At 39.6% G+C, this 25,335-nt stretch overlaps 1 protein-coding gene across 1 annotated transcript in view; it reads right to left on the bottom strand.

The window, feature by feature from the left end:
* Nucleotides 1-8,969: 8,969 nt before the first annotated feature.
* foxo3b (forkhead box O3b) overlaps nucleotides 8,970-25,335 on the bottom strand; it is a 201,733-nt gene continuing 185,367 nt past the window's right edge. Inside the window, exon 3 of the mRNA XM_028797620.2 lies at nucleotides 8,970-12,490. The gene's annotated coding sequence lies outside the window, so the exon portion shown is untranslated. The remainder of the gene's footprint in view (nucleotides 12,491-25,335) is intronic.

The raw sequence follows: 25,335 nt of genomic DNA on the forward strand, positions 1-25,335 counted from the left end.
CATGTTTAATTACTCTATCCGTCTATCCTTCCGGTGTCGCGTCAGCACCAGCAATAATACAACGCAAGGCAGGAGCTATCCGTGAACTAGCTAGCGCTGCGGCACCGTGTCCTCACATGTTTAATTATTAACAATACAGATTATTTAAATGAAGTTAAAGTTTTATTTGTATAATATAATCAACAAATTTTGCTGCATTTCATCTTAAAAATGATATCGTCATCATATGTAAATACACGCTTTATAAAGTGGCACAGGTCGTGCAATATTATAACTGTAGTACAAGTTTACAGTGAGGTAATTGTACTTATAAGTACAAACAGTTCTACAAGGAGCACTTGATGGACTGATTGAGTGCGTTTATAGTTCTTGTTGTGAAACTTTTTCTAAACTGCAAAGTCCGTACAGGAAAGTCTCTGAAGCGTTTTGCCGTGGCTCAGGCAGCGTCTGCTTCATGCTGTATACCGATATTTCTCTTTCCGATCAGCTGCTGCTGTGATTCACACTCAGATACAGTGATATAAATACTCAGAGTGGTGCAGTGAGAGTAATATGGAAAAAGATGATCTGCTGTGGCAACACCTAACGTGAGCAGCTGAAAGAAGAAGAAGATGCAGTGAGAGTAACAACGCTAAAGCAGTTATGGTATTTGGAATACTATGGCTATTCCCTGGACCATTATATTGCTACAGGTTAATTACAATCAGATGCATTACATTAATAAACAATATACAGTTAGTTTCAGTGTATTTATAAAGCAGCGTCAGGAATGTGGGTCTAAGAAAGAAAGGGTAACCACACAGGAACAGTAGCACTGCTTTGACGCTGGGTGCCGCCAGTCTGCAAAACTGAGCGGAGAAATTGCGTACGCCAGGGTATGAGGTACCGTGGAAAAGTGCGTGGCTTTATGCCAAGTTTAGGTTTTATACATCGCGATTTGAGCGTGGAAACGTTCATACGCAACATTTCTGTGCGTACGCACCGTTTATACATGAGGCCCCTGGTGATGTCCATGAGTTCAAGACTTCAGGCTGTCATTGCCAGCAAAGGGTTTTCAATCAAGTATTAGAAATGAACATTTTATTTCCAGTTATTTAATTTGTCCAATTACTTTTGAGCCCCTGAAATGAAGGGATTGTGTTAAAAAAATGCTTTAGTTGCCTCACATTTTTATGCAATCGTTTTGTTCAACCCACTGAATTAAAGCTGAAAGTCTGCACTTCAACTGCATCTGAGTTTTTTCATTTAAAATTCATTGTGGTAATGTACAGAACCAAAATTAGAAAAAAGTTGTCTCTGTCCAAATATTTATGGACCTAACTGTAAGAGAGACATTAGCAGGAAATAGTTCATCTAATAAGTTTGTTCTCAGACCATAGGAATGTATAAAAGTATTTTTTGACATTTAACTGGTTATCGCTTTAAAAAAAAATTAAAAAAAAAAACATTCTCGTGATTAAGTTCGCAGAGCCAGTGCTGAAAAACGTGTTAAGGATTTTAGTTAAAATCAGAAGGAGTGTATATTTTCTTAATTGCTTTGAATTGGGGCGAGTATATATTTATGTTAAAATCTAATGATATAAAAAATAGAACATGTTTAAATTAAATTAAGTATGCCAGGGGCTCATCATGAAAACAATCATATTGTTAAGGATTTTTTAGTAAAAAATGGAGTTAAGACCTGTCGTTTACGTTAAAATCTTATGATATAAAAATAGATGAAGTATAGAGGGTTCTCATTATCATGAAAACAGAAATGCTCCGACTTCTTGGTGTAGCCTTCTTACGGCAAGGTAATTAAAACAGATTTGAATCTAGGGTTTAAACAATTACAGTATCACATTCGGCTTGGCGACTACCTGTGGGGATGTAATTAAAATTGCTGTACAGTCTGTGAACCTTACTGCTAAGGCTTAAAACAGCAGGTATGTGTTTTAGCGTTAAGAATTGTCTTATGGAGCGTATTTTCTTAATTGTTTTGAATTGGAGTGAGAATAAGTATTTTAGGTTAATAACATGTCTTATGAAATTTAAAAAGATGCACACAGGAATGAGAAATTAACGTTTTATATCGTTTTTAGAAAGTTACACATATGCATGGCTATGTATTACAGGCAAGATAAGTGTATATTTAATCCATCCATTGTCTCCCGCTTAACCGAGGTCGGGTCACGGGGGCAGCAGCTTGAGCAGAGATGCCCAGACTTCCCTCTCCCCGGCCACTTCTTCTAGCTCTTCCAGGAGAATCCCAAGGCGTTCCCAGGCCAGTCGAGAGACATAGTCCCTCCAGCATGTCCTGGGTCTTCCCCGGGGCCTCCTCCCGGTTAGACATGCTGGAACACCTCTCCAGGGAGACGTCCAGGAGGCATCCTGATCAGATGCCCGAGCCACCTCATCTGACTCCTCTCGATGCGGAGGAGCAGCGGCTCTACTCTGAGCCCCTCCCAGATGACTGAGCTTCTCACCCTATCTTTAAGGGAGAGCCCAGACACCCTGCGGAGGAAACTCATTTCAGCCGCTTGTATTCGTGATCTTGTTCTTTCGGTCACTACCCATATCTCATGACCATAGGTGAGGGTAGGAACATAGATCGACTGGTAAATTGAGAGCTTCGCCTTGCTGCTCAGCTCCTTTTTCACCACGACAGACCGATGCAGAACCCGCATTACTGTGGATGCCGCACCGATCCGCCTGTCGATCTCACGCTCCATTCTTCCCTCACTCGTGAACAAGACCCCGAGATACTTGAACTCCTCCACTTGGGACAGGATCTCGCTACCAACCCTGAGAGGGCACTCCACCCTTTTCCGGCTGAGGACCATGGTCTCGTATATATTTAATATATATATATATTATAATATATATCTCATGTATATTTAATTTAATTTTAATTTCTTAATATTAATTTTGAATCTAGTGTTTATAAAATGAAGCCATGTGTCATAAGTTTCATAATTTATACATCATATTTTCATATTTTGGGGGTGGGGCTTAAGGTCATCAATCTGTCTGATAGTCCTACTGACCTTACTTTATTCTTAGTTACTTATTATTGCCTAATCTTATTTTTATATATTTGTTTTTTTTTCTTTCTTCATCTTATAAAGCACTTTGAGCTAAATCATTTGTATGAAAACGTGCTATATAAATAAATGTTGTTGTAACTACAAAATATACCTGATGATTCTTTATCTGGCAAAGATAGAAATTTGACAGTTGTGACCACCTGACTTCAGACTCAACTTACCTACAGACACTTCCAAGTTCTTTGAAATAAATGTTTATTAACAACAATACCTATACCAGGCTTTAAATCAACAACACAGCACACGCTAAGTCGTTTAACTTCGTTGTGTCACTGCCTCCCAACTCCGGCTCCCCTTCAGTAGTGAGATGGCTTTGTTTATGCCGGACCCGGGGGTACTTCTGGGGCTACGGTGTTGCAAAATGGAAACACTTCCAGGTCAGATTGAAGTCCTCTAAAGCATGGAGAATTACTCCTAATAGCACCCCCTGGTGGCACCCAAGGACCCCCGACAGGGTCCTGTGGGTGTCCATACAGTGGCCAAACCAGAGGAGCACTGACCCCTTTTATACTGGGGGACGGATGGTCTATAATCTCCAGCTTCCTTTGGTCTATCCGTTATTTGTTTATTAAGACTGGGATAGGAATCCACAAATAATTTGACAGAGTTGCACCTCCTTTCATGTGTTCTTTCTGTTGTGGCCTCCCAGTCAGGTAAGGATCCATCTTCCATTCCACTCAGGATGCCCGTCCATCCAGCACAGCACTTACACAGGATTGAACTGACTTGACGTGTGTGATGTGAATAATTGGGTGAATGTGTCTGCTAAAGTGTGTATGGTATGTGTTGGGGTTGGAAGAGACTACGGTATGTGGCCCAGTTTGGCCCAAACAGTATTTGTTCTTTGAGAATCTAACCAAGTCAAATCTGTTTAATGACCCCTTTTCTGATCCATGTCTGACTGCTCCTGTTACTCTCAGGTCTTTTTATCTTGATCTTGTTATTTTTTCATTTTTTTTGATAACCCTTACCCTTGCCTCTCCACCACTTTACCTGTTGCACTTTGTGGTGTCTGCTTGCAGGTAGTCTTTTGTAGTCATTTTATTAGCTTACAGGAAGTGGAAGGGGTTTTCATTAAACAAGACTTTAGTGATTGATGGGGCGTTCAGTCCCATTTTGATTTCATTTTCTGGTTGTTTCATTTGGCTCGATCTCATAAAGATCATAACAGCATTATTGTTAGCTATCACAGGTGATGAGTTATCACTGACACTGCCGCTAATAGTGTGGTGGCTTAGTGACCGGATTCAAGGGTACTGTTACAGGGCGGATAAAAGCATCAAATTTTGGCACAGTTCTTCCTTAAGTTCAATAGAGTTATTTTAGCCTAGGAGCCCTGATGGGATTGTACAACAAACACAAAATGAATTAATAGGCATGAAATATCACAAATACAACATTTGATCAGCCTCTTTTTGCCCTTGCCAAATTGGTACAGTGGAAATGGCCTGACACTCATGGTGAGAAAGTGCATGTGGTTATGCTTGGAGGCTTGCATACTGAAATAGCTCTGTGGAATACCTTGGGTGATCTCCTTGAAGGCTCAGGCTGGACAGCCACACTCACCACAGCTGAAGTAATAATAATAATAATAATAATAATTCATTACATTTATATAGCACTTTTCTCAGTACTCAAAGCGCTATCCACACAGGGAGGAACCAGGAAGCGAACCCAAAATCTTAGTATCATCTGGCATGGCTGACTCATTTCTGAAGGCTGCCCACCTAACCCGAACTAGGCATGCTCATCAAGTCATTGTGCTTGCCCTGCAGAATCTTCAAAAGGAGGCTTTCATGCTTAGTACAGGCCCAAAAGATGATGAAGCAGCAGAGGCTTGGAGAATTGACATGCTGTCAAAAAGTCCAATTTTCATGTTCTGGGACATGATCACGAGATATGAAACCCTAATTTTAATTTTCGTCAGGGCTCACAGAGAAAGAAATTTCCCACTGTATGTTGAAGTTTTGGAAGAACTAACCCGTTTTTTGCGTTGGACCATGTAAATTATGCAAGATGGACACCTGTCCATATCAGGGACATGAAATCCTTGCCTGACTCAGTCAAAGATGAGTTTCAGAACAAGTCACAAATTCTCTGCCACTCCATTTGACCAGGCAAACAACCAGATAAATAAGATTGTGAAGGGTTCAGGTGGTGCAGTGGGAATCACAGAAAATCCAAATGCCTTCAGACGATGGATGATTTCAGGACCAGAACTTGCGAGATTGCAGAAGGAATTTGAGGAAGAATACGTCCATGATGATGATTCTGACAACAGTAAGAACTTGCTACACCATGAACAGGGTTTCTCAGTTCAGAAGACTTTCCACACACAGGTGACAAGCCTCTGTGAAGCTATGAGACAGATGGGCAATCCATTCTTGGTTGATTTCCCAGAACTAGTTACTCTTGATAGCCGTATCTGTACAGGTCAACTGGTGATTGACTCACTCCGCTGCCTGGAGGACACAGGTAAGAGACAATACCAAGACTTTGTTAAGCGGGTTCTTGATGAGCAAACTCACTCAATTAATGATCCTATAAAAAGAAATTCGCTAGCACTCTTCAGTAACCCTAAACACAAATCTACTCCAAAGCAGGGCAAGAAGATCAAATAACTGAAGAACAATGTTGCACTGTTTGGGCAGCTTTACATTGCTATGTAAAACCGCAAAGGTGACTTGGAAGAGTTTTTTGCACACGAAATGCTGTCATTCTCTCCTTCCTTCTCAGACTTTGGTAAGCTTCACTTGCCAGGTACCAAGTCTGATCTGCTGCAGTGCCTTGAACAGCCTGATCAGTGTGAGGCACCTGTTTTATATGACTGCCAACTTCTGGATGGAGCTGCTATCATCCACTTCCTGCCCATTAACACTGTTAACACGTTTGATATGTACGCAAGTGGTGTTTTCATCCCTTACCTTAAAAAGCTGCTACAAAATTGCAACAGGCTAGACGTTGTTTGGGACAGCTACACCTCAGGCAGTTTGAAAGAGACAACACGAGAAAAGAGGGGTAAAGGCAAATGCAGAAAAATGTCCAGTCAGACAAAACTGCCACGTAACTGGATGGATTATCTCCGTGACCCAACCAATAAGAAGCTTTTTGCTTTTTTCACAAATAAGATTGAAGAGTTCAAGTGGTCACCAGAAAAAAAATATATGTCACCTCTGGACATGCTGTTTCAGTTCTTGGTTCTGGTTCTCCCATGAATGACTGCAACCACGAGGAGGCTGACACTCGGATTGTTGTACACGTACAGCATGCACTGGAAGACAGAGCAGAAAGTGTCATTGTGCGTATTGTAGACACCGACATAGTAGTCATCCTTGCAGGCATATTTCATAACCTAGTCATCACACAATCTGCTGCTTATATTTGGGGGGCCTTTGGCACAGGCAAGAAGCACAGATTTTACCACATTAACGAAATATGTGCAAGCTTGGGTGAGCCAAAGTCAACAGCATTGCCTGTGTTCCATGCATACTCCAGCAGAGACACAACTTCAGCTTTCATTGGTAAAGGTAAGAAGTCAGCTTGGAAGGCCTGGCAGGCGTATGATGATGTCACAGAGACATTTTTAAATCTTGCCAAACATCCATTTCAGCAGTTGACTTCTGATTGTTTACAATTCAAAACACTTGAAAGACTGACTGTTATCCTGTATGATAAAAGCAGCCCTTTGATGTCTGTGAATCAGTTAAGAAGAGAACTCTTCTGTCATGCAAACCGATCAATGGAGAAACTGCCACCTACACAGGACGCACTACTTCTGCATGTACAAAGGGTGGTATATCAGGCAGGAATCTGGACGACAAGCTTACAAACTGACCAACTGATTTCTTCTCCATTGGGCTATGCATGGGTGACAGAATTAGGATCATGGGTGCCACAATGGACCAGTCTCCCTGAAGTCTCCAGGGCCTGCAGTGAGCTGATCAAATGTTCCTGTAAAGGCGACTGCACCAGATGCAAATGCAGTAATGCAAATATAGAATGCTCACCACTGTGTAAATGCATGTGGAACAAATAGAATTAATCTGATGTAATAATTTGTGATTGACTTTGTGACTCTGTCAAAGACTGTTAAGTTTCGAGTTTCGTGTATCTACGTCTGTTTTTTATAGTGCAAGGACGGTAATTTTTGGGTCATTTTGACAACAATTTTCATTCCTATTGGTAAATCTGCAGTTTTGTGGTTTATTCAAGTATTTGTGAATGACTTGGTGATTCTGTCAAAGACTTTAAAGTGTCAAAGTCTGGTTCTTTTAGTGCATGTACGGTCATTTTTGGTCATTTTCGCAACAATTTTCATTGAAATTGGTATATCTGCAGTTTTGTGTTTTCTTCAAACAATTTTTTTGGGCTCCTAGGCTAAAATTCTTTCATAGACCCTAATGATTAGCCATGCAAAATTTGGTGATTTTATCCGTTCTGTAACGGTAATCTCACTAAGCCACCACACTATAACACTTTATGGCAGAGGTGGGTAGTGTTGGTCCTGGGGGGGCCGCAGTGGCTGCAGGTTTGTGTTCCAACCCAGTTTCGTAATGAGAAGTCAATTATTGCTGATGAAGCACCCATTGCTCAAGTGACATTTTGATGCTTCATTTTAGTGGTCTCGCTTGTTAAGGTTCACCACACTTAATTGCTTATTTCAGTCTTAAACAGATGCATTCAGTGTTTTAATTGCTCCTTATTAGCAATAAGATGTAAATGACAAAGGAGCCAGCAGTTCTCCATCGAACGTATTCCCATTTACACCTGTATGGATTAATCATGCACTATTTGGTTTAGTAAAACACTTAAAAAATGTGAGACTGAAAATGATCCATTTTAGGCTTCAAATAACTTGGATGATATCTTTGAAAAGGAAAAAAAAAATCTACGATATAAGAACCTAACATTGGAGACTAACAAGCCCTAAAATTAAATAAGGTCTGAAATTGGCAAGGATTGGTTTCTAATTAAGCAATTGGGTTGGACTGAAAACTTGCAGCCACTGTGGCCCTCCAGCACCGATGTTGCCTAACTCTGCTTTATCGCAATCCAGTCTGCTAAAGATCAACATAAGAAAGGAGTTTTATTTTCTAGTAAGACTGCAGGAACAGTCAATGCTGTGGGCCAAAAGAGCTACCCCATAAAGTACAGAACATTCATTCATGAGCTAATTCAATCTGATAGATAGATATATAAGATAAGATAAGGAGTGATCAATGATAGACAGACAGACATACATACAGACAGAAATAAATCAATGGTAGACAGACAGAAAGATTGATAGATAGGTAAGATAGGGTGTGATCAATGATAGACAGACAGAAATCAATGTCAGACAGATAGCTAGATAGACAGACAGACAGACAGATGTTGAGCAGAACCACTGTTCCAATTCTACCACTGTTTACTGTTTTTCATCATATGATGAAACCTGTTAAGACACGTATACCTTTACTGTGCTTACAATTAACCTGAAGTCAAAAGATACAACTTACACAGTATATTAACTTCTTACCTGAAATCACTACAAAGAAATAAATGAAAGAGGACATATACCTTAAACCAACAATCAATGATTCTCAACGAGACGTTTCCATGGAGTTTGTTGTGCGACCAAATGACAGTGAAATGACAGTGCCGCAGTTACTTTATCTGGAGTCGTATACTTAGCGGTTTGTAGTGTCTTCAAAGTGAACTTGAACTTGTTATGTTAAATACCCAATCCACATTATTAGAGACCATTAAATGATTTCCACTGGCAAGGATTAATGGAGCGTGAAACCTGTGTTTTTTTTTCCTGTTTGATAAACTGCCAGCACGATGGCTCTTACCGATACAGCGTGAAAGGGTTAAGAGAGACGAGACTTGCATCACAGACACTCATCTTCACAGAGCTTTATTTACATGCGCACTATTTCTTATACAAACTAGATTACAGTTCATAATGGAAACACAGGGAAAGATTCACCAACATCAAGCAGTGAAGCCATTACAAGTGATATTCAAAGGGAAACGGTTAAAATGAAGTCTTGACATATTGTCGATTATTAAGGTAGTATATTTTCTCCTTCCTGGCAGATGGCTTTCTTGCATGTGATAAATAATGACAGCTCTTGCCATTTGTGTATTTTATTTTATTATTTTTTTTTTTTTTTTGCCACAGTGATTAAAAGAAAAATTTATGACACACCTGCAACCGCTATATCATTACATGCAGAGCGTGTTTCATTTGAATTTCAAGTTCACAGGGTTCCTTCATAGCTGTAAAAAAAGCCCTTTATTCGATCAGTGAACCTGCCATGACAACATGAATAAGAGTAACAGAAAGGAAGTGAAAAAGAACAAGCGCAGCCTCTATTATGCCTGAAAAATGATCTTGAAAGCCATCCTTGGGGAGTTTCAGCTACTGCTTGACTGTCTCTCCATACCGTTTTCAAACCCAGAGGTATCACCGATGACGCAAAGAAAACCCTGCCTGCTCTCTCCTCTCAGGATGCCCAAGATTACGACAGATGCCAGATTCCTCTTTTATTTTGGCTTTGCTCTCCAAATCAGCCTCTGAATGCAAATTGCGCGGCTCTAAGCAGTTACAAGCCTTATTTACTCAGAAATAATTCAAGCGATAAAAGGCTTTAGTGCATTAACTGTCAGCTCAGGCTCTCTCTTTCTCTCTCTACGACAAAAACAGAAAAAAAATTCCAAAGATGCCTACATCTCCATCACTGTTTAAGGCAATTGGCAAGCTTTGTAGGCCCTTTGTTCTTTATGTCAGAGCCACAAATAAATCAGAGCTAGAAGAAAGGGTTCAGCAAATTAGCCTTAAGAAGGAATGTGATTGATTACGCACGAGATGTAGAAAAATAAAACTCTGTTTGGTCAAGTTGGCAGAAAGGCCTTGTGTATGACAAGTCTGAATTGAACCGCGCCTGCACTGTTTTGAAGGATAAGGACGCGTAGCTGCTGCCTTGTTGGTGATGTCTTGCTGGGACCAAAAATGTGTGGCAAAGCTCACAATCTGCTCTACTACCTTAATAAGAGACGCCGATGGAAAATATTAATAGTTCACAGTTGCATTTAATTGTTGATATGCTAGCAACCTACCAACACGTTAGCACAAAAACACATTTCTTCGATGTGCTAAAAACAAAATGAATAAATGAACAAACCAAAGAGATAAAGAAAGATAACTAGGGTAGGCATTCAAGAGGGAACTTCTATATAAAGTGGTACATAGTTACAATAGTTAGAAAAAAAGATCCATCATATCATTATTACATAAATATTCTTTTTTTTTTTTTTTTTTCCTTAAGGAACGGGGAAGGGGGATGGAGGCACAGTAAAGGTGTAGTCATGTCAGGGAGGAGGCGCTCGACGCCGGGACAAGCAGGACGGGTACAAGGGCATCCGCTGGCTATCAGAATGGGTAGGAATCATGCGTTAAAAACATCAGAGGTGCACTGCGAAGAATGCAATTATCTACCAGCCATGCACAATGACCTGCCATGGTTCCATAATCAAACAGAATAAGAAGCATTACATTATTGTAGAAAATAAGAATTCTCCACAGTCTACATCAGAACAGTACTCCGAGCTGCCTGATAAAAGTGAATTCTCGTTTTAGGAATGGCGACTAGTCTTTGCCTTTCACCTTTGCTGCTCCTGTGCCTCTCTGTGAAGCAAATTGCTGACTGCATGTCCTCCGTTCAAGCCTTCCTGAACACAAGTTAAAATAGAACAGAGAAAAAAAAAAAGGAACATATACATTGTATACATATATATATATGTCTGTTATATATATGTATATTATGTATGTGTTTACGTATACCTACTAATGCAACATCAAAGGGGGAAAAAGTGTGACAGATTTAAAACAAAACATCGCATTTCCTGCCAATTGTTTTTGATGTCAGTGTAATAAAGGAAGTTGCTTCTGTGTAACAAAAAATATATATATATATTCCTGCTGATTATGCTTTTTGTCTCCCTGTATCTCGCTGAAGAAAGAAAAAAATCAAGTTGTTTTTCTTGTTCCTATATTAACAAAAAAAATCGGTAATAAGAAAAAGCTACAAACAATATTATTTGACTCAATACTAATGATGTTTAAACAAAAGGAAACATCTTGAGTCCTAGGGTTATTGCATATATAACAGGTTCTAATTCACACATACAAGTAAACTCTTATTAAAACTAGTTTTCTCCTCCTGCTTTATTATTATTATTTTTTTTTTGTTTTGTCATTTTTTTGGCTGCCAGCATCGCCTACATATTCAAGTAGTTTGGCAATATACACAAAAGCTTATCAGTTTCCTAATAAAATGGCTTCCAAACGGAATACTTGTAAGTCCAAAGCTGTTTGCAAACTTTCATTAGCTTGCTTTTTTGTTTTTTTTTTCTTGATGAAAACGTCTTTGTGGTCAGCTAGGGAAAAGAAAGAAGCCCAGGGAAACAGGCTGAACACTGTATAGCACCCTTAGGGACGCAACTATCAGAACAAGTCTACATCTGGTTTTGGCTACATTTATACTGTGTACTGATTAAGAAAAGCCCTCTCCTAGACAGGACCTCGACAGACAGGGTTTTCCTCTACAGTTACATACAAACAGACATGTAGAATTCGCCCCGCCGCGACGGTGGCAAAAAACGTGTACCATTGCGTGTCGATCTGATTGAAAAAGGACAAAGGAAAGAAAGAGAAAACAAAATCCGAGTGCACCACTTGTGAAAGCGAGTCTTATGATCAAAGCCGCCCTCGTGTCTTGTACTTCTTCATTTGAATAATCCAAGTGCCAGATTCTTGAGGTTAATAAAAACAGGATAATCCATTCGCAGGCAGACTCATCACTCCCTTTGCTGTTTCCTGGATTCATGGTTGCAATTCTTTTTTGTTTTGTTTTAAACTTCATTGTTCTGGATTTCTTTTCTGATTTCTGTTCCTTTTCAGTGGAAACAGCAGAAATACAACTGCTGAGCTGGAGCATACAGCAATGTGAAAAGATAAAAAGAAAGTAAGAACTACACAATCCGGGAACCATTGCTTAACACCACATACTTTTTTTCCCTATAGATACTACTGCAAAAAGCTACGTAATACTTGCAAGTTCCATTAATATTGAACAATCAGTGTCTTTCTAATTTAAGCATTGTGTAGTCTCTGGACGTTTCAGGTAAAAGAAAGATTGCATAAAAGGTGTAGGCTGAAATTGTTTTTCCTTCTGATTTTTGCTTGTGTCTTCATTTTCTGAAGCAAGGATCATCTGTTCATGGCAACCCTTTAGCTTTTATTTAGGAAGTTGAGAAAAAAAAACCAAAAAGATTACGTTCTGTAAGCACACCGGTGTCCATGTCATGCTGACAGAAGATTTTGGCAAAGGGCTGGGGTCTTGCATCATGTTATGGACCTAGAGTCAAAGACAAAAAAGTAAAAGGTTAGTTGTAGGCCTTTATATTCCCAAATACATTTAATTTCAAGTTGTCCACCATGTGTTTCTTCTGAAATAATTGACTGTTATGTATTCAGTGCTCTTCCTTCCTGCTATTACACAGACAGACAAAGGCATAGAAGGGGTCACTTCAACAATAGTTCTTAGAAACTGGTTCACCAATTCAATGGTAGGCAGTATATTGAGAAATCAAAATTTAGCTGTTCATGTAAAATCTGCATGGGGCCAATCACCGTTTTTCGATGAAAAAGGGAACATAGCTGTTGAGAAGTGAGAATGCATGTTTCAAAATGTAGTATATACAGTAAATGCTGCAGAGAGAACAACACACAAGCAATATCTGATCCAAATCCAGCATTTCCTCTTGTAACCTGGCATGGAGAAATGAGGATAGATGCGGAGTAAAGTACGAGCTGAAAATACCAACTGGGGTGGCAGTACAGGCAGCAACCCTGAAAGTCCTAGCTATGTGTCTCCAAAGATACGCATGTGAGCAACACGGCAGCACCACAACCAACAGTCCTGTCTCCTTTTCTCTTTACTCTGTACACCTCCGACTACAAATATAACACCAGGTCATGTCACTTGCAGAAATTCTCAGATGATTTTGCACTGACGAGGGGATAAAAGGGGATGAGACAGAGTAAAGCAGTCAGGTGGAGAAGTTTGTTCTTGGTGCAAAGATAATTGTCTGCATCTTAACATCAGCAAAACCAAGGAACTGGTTGTTGATGTTTATCACACCAAAGAACCTCTATGTCCAGTCACTATTCAAGGAATGGATATAGAGGTGGTCCACTCCTACAAGAAATTGGGGGTCCACATCAATGACAGGCTGGACTGGTTACAGAACACAGAGGAACTATAGAAGCAAGGGCAGAGCAGGCTCTTTATCCTTAGGAGACCTTATCCTTATCCTTGTGTTCCTTTAATGTTAGAAGTGACATATTTCACATCTTCTATACCTCTGTGATGGTCAGTGACATTTTTTTATGCTGTGGCTGTTAACATGACTTCAAGAGAGGCCCACCAAATCAACAAGCTAATTAAAAGGTCAGGCTCAGTTATGGAATGCACTCTGGACCCCCTGGAGATCGTAGCAGAGGAGGCAATGAAACTGAGTGAAATTATGGTCAATGCTGCACGTCCTCTCTCTGACACACTAACACTGAGAACTTTCAGGAATGAAATATTCAGCAGAAGTGTGTCAAGAAACGCTACTGGAGGCTCCTTTATACCAACAGGAACACATCTGCATAATGCCTCACAGGGACTGTGACAGCCAAGTCAGAAGTTCTCATTCTTTTGAATTTTCTTGCTTTATAGTCATTCTGGTGTGTGTGTGTATATTTATTTATTTATCTATCTACCTACTATTTATGTAATTATTTATTTAAAGAGGTTCTGTGAAAAGCCAAACTCCCCCCTGGGGACAAATAACGTTTTATGTGATCTAATCTAAATAGTGCAGGTTAGGTGGATTGGCTTTGCTAAAGTGGCCCATGTGTGTTTTCACCCTGCGATGGACTGGCTTGCACCCTATGCTTGCTGGGATATGGAATTGTATAGTTTAGGCATGTATGCGTTGGTTTGGACATGTGCAGTGGAGAAACAACGAAAAGAAAAAGGATGCTAAGGGTAGAGCTGCCAGGCAAGAGGAGAAGTGGAAGGCCTAAGAGAAGGTTTATGGATTTGGTGAGAGAGGACATGCAGGTGATGGGTGTGACAGAACAAGATGCAGAGGACAGAAAGATATGGAAGAAGATGATCTGCTGTGGCAACCCCTAACGGGAGCAGCCGAAAGAAGAAGAAGAAGAAGATTAACAAGGCTGGCTGCTCTCAGACGAGGCTGTATTCAGATAACTGAGTCTAATTATCAATTAACTTTGGCCAGCTGTTTGAGTAGCTAATGGGCCAATTACCTTATTACACAGTTTATTACTTAAATATATGAAGTACCACTCTAGAAATGGTCCATTCCGTTTCCCTTTTTGAATATTACATTTGGTCTAAAGAACTGAAATTCATTATGAAAAAAATATACGAAAAACAGGATACCAGGAAGGGAGCAAATATTTTTTCACAGCAGCGTAAGTACATCTTACCCTGCAGGGTGACCCACATACACAATGTGCTTAATTTTTTCTAAAAAAATTCATATAAAAAGATGCGGAGTTGGGAAGGGGGTTATAAATATTAAAAACAAAATGATTTAAAACACAATTCCTTTAACTTTTAGGAAAAAAAATAGTTTTGATTTCCATTAGCAAAAAATCTACTAAAACTTTATTCACACTTTTAACTTTTTTAATTTGGATTGAAGAATAGCAGTAATAAAATAAAATAGAACAGAATTCAGCTAGCTTTAGTCATACAATATATACGTCAAGGTTGTGTTATGAATTCATTTGAATAATCTGTCTATTACATTTTGCTTTATTTCTATGAGATATTTTAACATTCATTTGGTAATATTTGTACTGTTCCTTCAGTGATTTCATGGGATCGTCATTTTGTGTATTCGTTTTCCTATGTGTGCTGTCATTTTGTGCAGGTGTTGACATAGATGCTGCTGTTTTGGAACTATGGATGTGATATGATGTATATGTTGCATGTCACATGATGACATCACTGTAAATGATGGTCATGTGTAGTAAGCAGCATCTCAATTTTAACTCATTACTGGAAAGACTTCGCAAAAGACTAGCACTCAAGCACTTAGGAAAAGATCCAAGTTTGGACTTTTGTTTTATTTCGACAAATTAGCTAATCTTTGTGCAATGATCTTAACTACACTCACCAGCCAATTTATTAGGTGCACAATACAATACAATTTATTTTTGTACAGCCTAAAATCACACAAGGAGTGCCACAATGGGCTTTAACAGGCCCTGTGTTTTGACAGCATCCCCAGCCATCCCCAAATGGAAGAAATTTTGGGAAAGGCACATCAGAGAGAGGCCCCTTTCCATGTAGGTTGGGGGTAAATACAATACAATACACAGAACAGAACACAAGTAAACCTCGATTCAATACAATAGTACAATAGTAATAGTACAAGAACAGAGCAAAACCCCTGATCAACTGCTTGCTAACGCAAATATTTAATCAGCCAATCACATGGCGGAGTGGTGGCTCTGAGGTTAGGGGTCTGCACTGGCAATTGGAAGTTTGCTGGTACAAATCCTGTAAATCCCCAAAGTGATATTACACAATTGGGCCCTTGAGCAAGGCCTGCAATTGCTTCATCCCGAGTATGACGTTAACTTCCATCCAGCCCTGAAAGAAGTTCCTCCAACTTGGAGGGGGTTGGTGGCAGGATTGGCACTCCAGCCACTGTAAAAAAAAAAAAAAAAAAAAACCTCACACTGTTCCATTCTGTTCGGACTAGTGATAGCAGAGTAATGCGCCATGTCACAGAGTTCAGATCATCTCAAACTGATTTCTTGAACACGATAATGAGCTCACTGTACTGAAATAGTCTCCACAGTCACCAGATCTCAATCCAATTGAGCACCATTGGGATGTGGTGGAACGGGAGATTTGCATCATGGAAGTGCTGCCTACTTGATGCTATCATGTCAATAGAGAACACAATCAATGAGGAATGTTTCCAGCACCTTGGTGAATTTATGTCATGAAGAATTACGACACTTCTGAAGGTCCAACCCGGTACTAGCAGGTTGTACCTAATAAAGTGGCTGGCGGTGTGTGTATGTCCACCACAATCCTTTTGTTTTACCCTGAAAGAAAGATATCCTATCTTCACTGCTGCATATAAACCAAAATCTGCCAAATAGAGTATGTAAAAATGTTCTTTGCGAATATTATAATAAAATATAATATTCCTCTACTATGGAGGAACAGTGATATTTACTCAAGCTATTCACATTTCAGATAAAAAGCTGACATAAGTACACAGAATGCTACCCTTAATCTCTGCCCTCATATTCAGAACATTTCACAGTGATAACATTTTTTGTTTCCTATCCTACCTAAGAACTGGGCCAGTTTTACTGCCTGGTGCCCCCTGTTGCATTGATAGTGCGCACATCAACTTGCTGCAAAATGGCCAGTGTTGGATTTAGCCTTTGCTCTTTCTTTGGTGCCTGTCTTTAGAGTCAATGTACCAAATGCCTAGAAGAACACTGGACAACTGATCAGGAAAGAAAAATTAATCATTTAGATCCTGAATAAAAGCCACGATTGAATCTGTGCAAAGTACAATCACTTTTACAAAGTAAAATCAACAATTTGGAATAACTCAGAAAAGAAAGGAAACCGTTGGTGTCCTTAGCAATCTGCAAATAAGCTCAACCAAGGAAATCAATGTCATGACAGAAAACATGAAATACACGAGCTCTTTTGCTCAGAATAACTGACTAAAATATCTACAACTGGCGGTGCAGGCATAACACTATACGAAGCCTAAGTTCAAATAAGACAGCAATAGGAAAATTATAAAGACAATAATGCAAAATATCAGGCTTTCAACAGCTCCAAATGTGAACAGGCCAGTTTAAACTCCCCCTGTGATGTAGAGATATAATCCTACAGACGAGACAAAACCTATACTAATGTGATGGCAAAGTGAACGTGTGAGAAAGGACTGATGTGAAGACGATTCAAAGCATACTACTTCATCAAACACAGCGGAAGTGGCCACCTCTGATAATTAATCATCCACTTTCATTGGTGATGACTTCAGCAGCAGAATGATTTCTGAAATGTGTAAAAGTATCATGCACATAAAAATGCTTGCTTGAGCTGTATCATAGAGCAAGACGATGACCCAAAACACAATCTAGAAGTAATCTGGGCAAGTTATTCTGCTGATTTAATTCCAATCAGATTTCCAAACACATTCCAATTTTGATTTCATTGTCCCGATTCTTATGGAGGACACTGTACAAAGCAGCACAATGCAGCTGGGAGTACAGGAAACAGGGGTTAGGCATTTTGCAGCAGTGCCTATTCAATGGAGTCCTGCAGATTAAAATAATAATAAATAATTCATTACATTTATATAGCATTTTTCTCACTACTCAAAGTGCTATCCACACAGGGAGGAACCAGGAAGCGAACCCACAATCTTCCACAGTCTCCTTATTGCAAAGCAGCAGCACTACCACTGCACCACCTGTGAAGAGATTAAACGCTGGTCATCTTTGCCTCCAGGATACTGGAATTGGTGTGGCGAATCTCCTTGAGGGAGGGTTGATTACAATTACAAACAGTTTTTAGGGAACTGATGTTAGTTCTGCTACAACACAGACAATTAGTCACACCAATGGCTTTATAGACCATTAGCTTGGTTTCCCTTTTGAGATCATGGCTATCAGAGGGCACCAAGGGCATAGTTTCCTGAAGAAAATGCTAGCACAGCTGATGCAATATTGAACTTGTGCCTTGATGGTTCTTTGTTGATACAGCTGGCTGTCAAGATACTGTATGGAAAGCGGACAACAACTTTCACTGTTTCTCCAGAGATGGTGATTGCTGGGGGCCCAGACATTTGGGCAGACATCTTGATAGAGGATCCTGGTTTCACACATACCGAGAGACAGTCCTAGACTGACTGGCCTCCAAAACAAACCTCAAGTTCTTCCATTGGAATGGGAAGAAACCAGCATAGCCATCTGAATTCTGATTCAGCTCAAATACAGCTTTGAGGCCTACCTTAAAAAAGGTGAAATAATCCAATCCACCTAAAAGTCCCTAGCCACAGGACCTCCATTATGATTCATTAGGTGGCACTTTACCTTGAGAAGGACTACCTCTCTGATGAGTCATACAAATAACGGCAACGCAAGGACAGAAAGGAACTCACAGAGATGTAGAAGTGACTAGCAAACAGAACTGTCTGACTCCACTGTCCCAAGAGCTGTGGCTCGGATTGGACTCTGCTGCCTTGGAAGGACACAAGATAAACCTGCTGCATGTCGCTCTTGTTTTGAGTGACGGCTAAAGACAGGAAACAGGGCACAACACTGTGCAGTATGTAATGGAAAAATATCACACACAGCAGTCAAACAGTTAATTAAATTATTACGTACACTGTAATACCATGGCTAATGAATCCTCTGAGAATGGTGTAAATGTGGTAAGGCACATGGAAAAGTTCAAGTACCTGTCCTCTAAGGCACTGTGCTAGTCACTGCGCAGCCTCCTTGCATGGAATAATCATTGTTTATTGTTGATACTGTGTGCGTATTGTACAATAAGAGCTATTATTATATATTTCCCTTTTTTTTTTAAATAAATATAATTTGCCCTGTGTGTAATGAAAACATGAAGCAACATCTTCAGAAACTAAAATGCAGCTTATAAGGATAGTAAAAACTGGATAAAAGAAATGCTATGTAGCAGAATGATGTGGGTTAGTAGCCAGCCATGAAAGGAGCCAGTGTATAGCATGGACGATGGAGTAAATTGAGAGATTTTACCTGCAAGCACTTGGGAGGTCCTTCTCCTCTGCTAAGATCTAATGGCCCAAGTGCCTGGTCACATGCAAGTCTCCTTAAGGATGGTGACATGGTTTGAGTTCATAGAGTTGTGGAGAGTCGGGCATGCAGTGTTGCCTTTGACCACAAGTGAGATGCTAGACGTGTGCAGGCAGGGCATAAGGGAGACGGAGGCACAGGGACGACATTAGGGAGCTACAATAAGCATCTACATTCCTCCTATCTACCTATACAAAGTTAAACAAAGGAGTTTCTTATAATGAACTAAAGTTCCAGAGTGCATCTACTTTGTAAACAGCAGTATTACTGTATTGCACTGGGTACAAAATTACTATTGGGATGCATGCTGATATAAAATCGCACTATTCGTACCTTCACCTGCCATACAAAAGCAGCCTGTGCACCTTCAACACCATTCAGACCGTGGGTTCATGTAAATACAACTAGATGTGCACATGCTTTGAAACAGATGTTCAGCTTTGAGGTACGAATGTGCTATTCCAAACGTCTGAATGTTGCGACTTTCTTCTGAAGGTGTGGTGAATGCTGTTCTCCGATGAGGCACGAGGAATGACTTGTTATACAAGGCATCCGTAGATGAGCTAACCTGGCCACGTATCCTAGTCCCAGTGCTGGCTGGCTGGTTGTCAGCAGGTAGCTGAAATCTACTGGGAGTGAAGGATGACAGCGTTTTGTGTTTTGGTGACAATGTTGAATGTTTTCCTTTTCAGAACATTCCCTGTTGAGATGCATTCTTTGTTGTTCACAGCACACAGCTAAAGTGCCACTAAAGTGCTTTATGTACAGACTCTTCTCTTTATTGCTTCAATAATTAGGGACTTTTGATTTTATATAAGTTAGGATATTATGTTTTCAAACCCAGAATGCCCTCCACAACATGCTAAGGTGGTTATGCGACAATAAATCCTGGGCAACAACTTTGTCTCTGGGATGGAGGAAAATGTCTACAGAGGCAAAAATATTTTAGAATTTGTGAGTTGGATTAGAGCATATTTAGGCTTTTTGTTAAAATGTAAACTAAAGGGATGATCTGTGGGATATAATGTACGATGCTTAGGCTCAAGCCTTTCTCATAGCTGAGGGAATGCTGGATAGATTCCCAAGCTCCTGACCCTGAGACACAAGTCACTGAGATGAGCATCTGTGCAAACAAAAGAGACACACTATTGCACCCCACAGATGGGTATCATATTGTAGATGAGACAAAAATGCGATGCCGTGTCCTCCAGAAGTGTTCTTCCCACTGTCTGCGCTTTTGGCTTTATTTTAAGCACAAAAGTGCCAAGGATCAGGACAAGTGTCTTGAGAAGTCAACTTTAATTTAAGTGAAACAGAGTTGTCAACTGATGATAAAGCAATCTGGCTGGTGCATTCAGAAACATAACACAATATGGCAAAACGGACACATTAATATTCATAATTTAACCAGTGTGCAAGACTTGACGGTATTATAAATGTATGCAGCGAGGTGAATATTAACCAGTTATTTCATCTAAATGTTCAGAGTTTAACATGTAATGTGTAATGGAGACATGGGGTGCTTAGATGACCCATCAGGGTTAATTGCTGGTACAGAAAATAATGCTGCAGGGATAGTGGAATAACAGAAGAAGAAGATGGCAAACTCTGTCTGGCTGCTCTGGTTTGGATCCCTACAAGGCTGATTGAGAATTGTGGTTTGGGTGGGCAACCCTCTCAAAGACCTCCAGGGCTGCTAGGTGTAGCTCTGGGAGAGACAGCCTTAATATTTCATAGCGCACTTTTCTGTTCCAGGGGTGGAAGTTAAAAGAAGGCTGCTGAGCCCCAGCCAAGGGTACTTTTTGCGAAAGCTCACCAGAAAGAGGGTGTTGGAATTGTGGGTTAAATAAAAAGACTTTCTATTACTCAAATCTGCATACTGCAGGTATTGCTCTATCTAAGCCTGATCTGGTGTATTTTCATTCTGGGTCTGCGGGGTGAGTAAGACCACCTCATCTGCACACATATATTAGCTAGTTCTTCATTACAGTTACTTTTAATTCTGTTTATTTACTTAACCAAAGTAACTGCAAAATCAGAATGGTATGGTGGTGCAGTGGTTAGCACTGATGCCTCACAGCTCCAGCCTCTTACTGTAACCATCTTTTTCGAATTTGCTTGCTCTCTCTGTATCTGTGTGTGTTTTTCTCTGAGTATTCTGTTTTTCTGCATCACCATCAAGTTGAACAGGCTAGAATGGCAACAGTAAATTGGCACAGTAGTTGTGTTCACATTATAAGCCTTATTGCTCAATTCTGATTTTTTGGTCAATGGGATTTGCCAATTTTGATGGTTCACATCCTTAAGTACAAGTGACCTGTATCTAGCTGTAATGTGAACGCATCTGTTCTCTAAAATGGCACGCATGCCCACATTGACATGTTTGTGCACAAGTCATCTGCACTACTGACAACAAACAGCGGAAAAGGTCATCAGGACTACTTCCAGTTGTGCAATATTTCTCAAATATCATATCTCTTTGTTTCTCATCATAACTAATTGACAATATCGATACACAATCACTCATCTCTATTTATAATCAAACTTTGTATCAAGATTATATTTTCGCAGTTAGGGAGGTCGAAAACGGTGGTGGAATTTTTTCATGATTACATTTACATTACTTAGATTACGTACAAAGTAAAAAGAGTTATAGTCACCTAAAAACATAGAAGAAGCATTAGTATTATATAATACTAGCCATTCCCCGCAGCACCGCCTGCAGAGTAGTGAAACAGGACAAACTTTAAAAATCAATAAACAAAAGGTTATCACTAACTAAGCAGAGGCAAGTTACGCTCCAAAATGCAGTGGCAGACTGACTCCCCACTCCTGATGTCATGCTTCCCCCTCCCCTCGGCCTGCAGCCTGTCTCACATTAGCACGAACTATGATTCTTAGCGCAATGAGAGAAGTCGCAAAATCAACCACAATGTTCAAGCAAATTCTAGAAAAAAGCCAGATCTAAATTTGTTAAGTAGTTCTCTTGTGAAAAGTGGATAGACATACAGACAGACAGATAAACAAACAGACAGACGTTGGATTTTATATATATATAGAGATAATATTTGTTGCAATCAATTGCTATAAGTAAAACTGCATTTAGCTACATTTCAGTATGATAATGATGGTGGAAATAAAAAAAAATCATAAAATTAAATGCATTACCAGGAACACAATGAGGACATAACAGCTTATTGTTCTCATTACATCTTTATATTTACATGGCATGTTCAATGTTTACATGTTATTGTTAAACTGATGATGTATAAATTAAAATAAAATTAATAACAGGTATTGAAAGAATATGCGTTATATTGAATATAGTTTTTAATATCGTGTACACATTTATATTTCCACTTGGATGGTTATTTAAATAAAATACTACTTCCAGTTGAGCAATTCTTCTCAAATTTCACATCTGTTTGCCTTTCATCATTATAAATATCTATACAAAATTTGAATCATCTATCTGTAATTATAACCATAGTTTACTTGAAAATTCGTGAAAGTATTAAGTTAAAGTACCATTTTGGAAACCCAAAAGTTGATAGGATTTCGTATTTTTGATATAGAGCAGATTTCCATAATCTCACTGACCTAGGTCAAAGCGTTTCTGAGTTATCGTGTTTACACACAGATGGACAATTTCAAAAATGGTATTTTCGAACTCAGGAAGGTCTAAAATGTCAAGAATCATCAAAATCTCGAGGTCGAATTTTTTCACGATTCCCATACCTTCTCTATACAATATATACAAGAAAGTAAAAAAACACCTTATCTGAGAGACGACTCAAGGTATTACAACCAACAAAATGGACACGCTAGTAGCTAGTGTACGCATCGAAGTTTGTTCTTGAGGACGGCAACTGTAAATGATTAAGTCAATAAGGTGAAGAAAAGCCAGCCTGATAGCTTTTAGCTATTTTGGCTCGTATTGCTGCACCAAGAGGTGTGTGGGTACGAGAAAGGAGCCAGCAATGGTGGGACTGTGACTGTTGTCACAGCTGTAGCTCCATTATTGTTTGGTGGCACTGTCAGTGCTGGCTGCTGATGGGAGTGTGCAGGTCATGCGTATGAGCAAAAAAAAAAAACACATGAATTCCGACCGTTCTTATTCATGTTGCATAGCTGTGATTCAACTCGGATTTGAAAAGATCAGATTTTTGTGTCCATACAGCCATGAAAACATCGTGTTAAGGCAAAAAAAATCAGATTTGAGACACTTCAGCCTGGCAATGTGAATGTAGCCATTATAATTGACAAGGAAATCCTATACTGTGCTGGCTGCCGTCTTGTACCCCATGATACCGGGGTAGCATCTGAAATGTCTTGGTTAAGCAGCATCAGTCAACAGACAGATGAAAGGACAAAGATATCTAGTAGATTTTTATCCATACTTATGCAATAAGTATGTTAGATGATTTCTCAGGTTGTACATCAGGCCAGTCAAATCAGGTTATTTCTGATGGTTCACTGTGTATGTTCAATGAGAAATTGTTATGTTTAAATGCTTTAGAAAACCACTAAAATTGAAAATGTAAGTATGTTGAGAGAACTTAGAGGGACACCTACAATATATTTCCAGCGGATCAGTTCATTCTACTGCATTTTGTCTAAATCTAACATCTTCTGCAGGACTGGCTTCTGCTTTCCAGGGTGTGCTTTGGCTCTGCAGAGATGGATGGATTATTTTGCTCAGGTACAGCCTGCAGTGCATTGTGCTTTCCATTTTAAAATCACATTTTAGACAACGGCCTTTTATTTCCTTGCTGCCAAGTGTGGTTTTTCTTTTTGTAGGTTTATTACACTCATTAAAAGGTGAATATGACCTAAACAGTAAGGAATCCTTATTTGTTATCTGACCCACATCAATAAATCAATATATCCACTATTACAGTCAATCACTGGTTTTCTGCTAAGGCAAAGATGGCGTGTGGGTGAGGGGAATACAGTACATGAGATGGATTGCACATTAATGACTCACCTTCTCATGTTACTGGCAAACTGAAAACAAGTAGTAACACAATGCCTGGCTTAAGGGGCTCCCTTAATGAAATGACATTTTTTTTAGCTCTGCATCTTGAATAGAAAGAAATTCATTTTGCACATTACTACAAGAGCTGAAAAGCGTAGAGCTGCTACATGCAATATTGACTGAATATCTGATAATACATATTCAGCTTAAAACAGTTTATCTTTAATGAGCAGATTGCAAATATAGTACAGATAATATGATGAAGGACCCAATAAGTGCCACCTCAGCTAAAAACGCGCAGTAATTAGAATTACAATGCTTCTATAACTGTACAGAATGGAGATCAAAAGAAGAACACACGGTAGCAAAATATATATAAATCATGATGGGTAGCACAATGGGGCAGTGGTTAGGGCTGCTGCCTCATGGATCTACAGTATTTAGTAACATGCCCCCAAATTTTGTGTTTTTTCTCTCTCTGTGTACTCCATATTTCCTCACACACCCCAAATATGTGTATGTTAGGTTAAATGGCAATTCCAAATCTGTCAGATGTGAAAGAGTGTGGATGTGTGCATGACTGGGCTCTCCAATAAACTGCCACCACATCCAGCATTGATTTCTCACTTGTCCCAGATGCTACCTGGCTAAGCTCCAGCTGCTGTTATCCCTCTTTGGATTAAGTAGATTTGAGAAAATTACTTTATATAGTTTAAATCCTGCTTTCAACCGCTGTATCTGTGGTCTTATGGGTGGAGTGGCATTCCTCTTACCCACCTCAAAACATCAATCAACTGAGGACAAAATACTAAACCATTCGCCTTACAGTCTTTTTATGTCTCTGCTACTTGATTCCTCCTCCCAAGCTGCCTCCTGACTCTAGGGTCAACTGACGTCTGTCTATACAGTAAATGGCATCATATCATACCAAGGCTGAGGAACGCCTCCACCATAATGCTTTCTAGTTGCTCCTGGACGTACTTACTCCCTCAGCTTACTCTTTAACTTTTAAAGGAAAAGCCAACCCAGACAGCTCCATAATCAGAACAAGAGAAGCACTTGTCTCAGCTGAGGCCACTATGCATACACTTGATGGCCTGGATGACATTCTCTGGCTTCTTACTGGCGTCCTGAGGAAATTAATTCAATGTATCAACATGAAGGACATTACCATGAGTGACAGGATAAGCCAATCAATTCAATGTCATCTAAAAATTATGATTGAACCAAATGCATTGAAAAACAGCACAGAGTTTGTGTTTTCATATTACCGGGCCATTATACTGTAGATTGATGAGGTGAAATTCTTACTTGACTTTTAT

Source organism: Erpetoichthys calabaricus, chromosome 3, assembly GCF_900747795.2.
Source record: "Erpetoichthys calabaricus chromosome 3, fErpCal1.3, whole genome shotgun sequence".
In the NCBI taxonomy this organism is placed as follows: domain Eukaryota; kingdom Metazoa; phylum Chordata; class Cladistia; order Polypteriformes; family Polypteridae; genus Erpetoichthys; species Erpetoichthys calabaricus.